At 42.6% G+C, this 3,267-nt stretch overlaps 1 non-coding gene across 1 annotated transcript; it reads right to left on the minus strand.

The window, feature by feature from the left end:
- Positions 1-2,472: 2,472 nt before the first annotated feature.
- TRNAS-GCU (transfer RNA serine (anticodon GCU)) lies at positions 2,473-2,554 on the minus strand. Its single transcript has one exon. It is a non-coding gene; the product is annotated as a tRNA-Ser (tRNA).
- Between the last annotated feature and the right edge of the window lie 713 nt (positions 2,555-3,267).

Below are 3,267 nucleotides of genomic sequence, written 5' to 3' on the forward strand. Positions count from 1 at the left end.
AACAATTCTCGTGTGTCCGTATTCATCCAAGTTTCACTAATAACGGCAATGTCTATTTTCTCTGTACAAATTAAAGCCCTCAGTTCATCCATTTTATTACGTAAACTCCGGCTGTTTGTGTAGTACACTTTCAGATTATTACTAGTAGTTATGCCTTTACCTTGGCATTTACTATTATTTATTTTGCTACTAACTGGGAAACTCTTTACTTTACTAATATAACATTTTTTTGTACTATCGCTTATCGCCCTTCTATCATCGCTTGTTCTATCATCTATCATCGCCTGCTCAATTTGAGGTGCCTGAGTGGATGTATCTACACTAATGGTTGAACTTTTGTTCTTATTTTTGCAAGTATTGATGCATCTATCCAAACATGGTAATAATGATTTCTGAGTGTAGTTGCTGCAACTTCCTGTACACCTACTTCTCAACCTCGAAAAAATCCCTCCAACTCCCTATCTATCATTCCAGCTAAAACAGTAACTCCCTGCCTGCTAAGATGAGTCCCATCCCAACTATACAAGGCACTCCGTCCATAAAACCGGTCCCAGCTGTCTATGAAAGGTATTGCATTATCTTTGCAATACCTTTCAAGGCGGCAATTAAACTCTAGTGCCCTGCTCAACCACTGTCTTCCAACCCACCACCTGGGTAAAATACCAAGCACTACGGGGGTTCCTCCCCTCTCCCTAACCTTTTCTAACATCACCTTGTACCTTTGCCACAGTACCTCACTCTTACGGCTACTAATATCATTGCCTCCTAAACTGAGGCACACAGTGGGTTTGTCACCACTATCCTTTACGATATTTGAAATTATTTCTATCACATTAGCCACCCTGGCCCCTGGAAGACACCCATGTTTAGCGAGTGGAGTATACATGGCCCTGTTCAGATATCTCACCTGGGAGTCTCCAACAACAGCAACATTTTTCTTACCTTTCTCGTTCTGTTTATACTTACCTGTACTGGAAGTTCTCTCACCGTCTTTCTCCTCTACTTCCCTCTCTGCCTTCCCTTCACATTCGTCCCGTAGTGCGTCGAAGGCATTAGTGGTCTTAACTTCCGTTTGCTTCTTAAGAGTGAACTTCGCTGCACCCTTGTTAACTAGTGTCCAACCTTCAACCTTTTTCTCTTTCTCCTCCGGCATCTCCTCCAACAACCTCATTTGTGCCTTCTCCTGCCTGAGAATTTGTACCTCCCGCTTCAATTTGAGAAGTTCCTCCTTTAATTCAAGGTAATCCTTTTCAACACCTGCAGTGGGGACACAGCTCTCTGCCGAGGAAGCCATTACGCACAAATTCACACAAGGTAGCACAGCACTATCACGGGTCACTACGGGTCACTACGGGTCACCACAACACACTAGCACAGCACTTTCTCGGATTACTAGCACAGCACTATCGCTGATCACTACAACACACTAACACAGATCACTAAAATACTCTAGCACAACACGACCACAGGTCTCTAGCACGTCTGAGCAGACTGACCTCACGAGAGCGACTGACCTCACGAGAGAAATGAGCGACTGACCTCACGAGAGAAATCACCACTCGGGCCCCACCCAAACGGACTTCATATTTGAGTCTGACCATAGCCAAGCCCTTGGTTGGTCCTAAACCCTTCCACCAAGTTTGGTACAGATCACATCAGAAATTTTTAATTGCTATGTTCACACAAAAACACTTGGGTTAGACTTTGACTTTGCCCTGTGACCTTGACCTTATGAGTAATTGTTCTTAGAATCGACCCCCATCGTTCTTGCCTTCCTCAAGCCTTCCACATTTGGTCAAAATTGGATCAAAATGTTGAAGTTTTTTTTTTTTTTTTTTTTTTTTTTTAACTTGAGGGACGATTCATGTAACCAGGGGGCCATTGAAGGTTACGTTTCTTATCTCCAGTTTGATGAATGGCCACTAAGTTTATAATAATCATCTGGGGGATGGTGAGAATAGTGAAGATACACCACCACTAAATATGTCATGAGACGAAGATGCTAATAATTTTGAACTCACAAAATGCCAACAGTGGACATGTGGTGATTAATCTGTTGTAAATGTGCTGGTGTCAGGAGCCACTAACAGCATATTGTGGCAGCTTGTTCTCTTCTCAGTGTTGGCTGTATTCTCGTTGGCCTTGGAAACGTCATATCAGTTCTTCCTTTGCGATTTATTGTGCACATTTCGCCTCAATATTCTTATGTATTTATATTTATATTTGTGGTACCAACACTGTTTACATAAGTAACATATACAGATGATACAAAGGTGATGGACGCCCAGTTTATTGGTGAGGAAGAAAGGTAACGATATTATTAATATAATATGATCCTGCCAAGAGTCCTAAGCAGAGAAGTAATTTGTGCAATCAAGAAGCAGTTACTTTTCCCACGGGCAGGTGGTGTGTTTTGCTTGAGTGGTTTTAAGTACAGCACAAATACTAAAACATAAAGGGGAAAATATCGTACGACGAGGATGGGATTCGAACCCATGCAGGGAGACCCTATTGGATTAGCAGTCCAACGCCTTAACCTCTCGGCCACCTCGTCTGAGAAAAATATTGCATTCAGTTTTCCGGCCGATCAGTTTGTTTGTTCTATATCCTTGGTCACCCAGCAGTGCAACGGGAGATTTAAGTGTCAACTAATTCTTGCTGACCATATTCTAGGAGACGACTGAGACTTATCACAAACTGATACTCTAGTGCTGCAGGTGGGAGGTAGGCACCATCCACTCATTTGATGCACTGTTACCTTCAGGTAACCACACTGAGTAACAAGCCAAATGTCAAATGTTTTCTTGTAATCCGAGAAACAGTTTACTACGTCAGATGGTGACCATGTAATCAAAATTTAATGACGGCAGGTGGTCTAGTGTGTTAAGTTTACTACGTCAGATGGTGACCATGTAATCAAATGACGGCAGGTGGTCTTGTGTGTTAAGTTTAATCGGATGAGGGTCGTTAGGGTTTACTCAGAGAAATAAATAGGGTTTATTGTTTCCATAATGCCACTCAGGGAAGTGCAAGGCTAGTTGCCCTTGCCTTAAGTGTCAGGGCTGAATAGCCCAGCCCCGGGACCTTATGTTCCTGATGGGAAAAAAGACTGGATGATGGAAAAGCCTAAATGATCTTCGTGCACTTGATACGGTGGATTATTTCTGATATATTTATAACCGTAATATGTATGTCTGCATCTGATCATTAAAGTGCCCAGCAGGGCCGAACCTTCTCCTCGGAGGAAGAATGATAGTCGGAATCATT

This window comes from Coenobita brevimanus, chromosome 114, assembly GCF_032717465.1.
Source record: "Coenobita brevimanus isolate Jiangsu-jjx chromosome 114, ASM3271746v2, whole genome shotgun sequence".
NCBI lineage: Eukaryota > Metazoa > Arthropoda > Malacostraca > Decapoda > Coenobitidae > Coenobita > Coenobita brevimanus.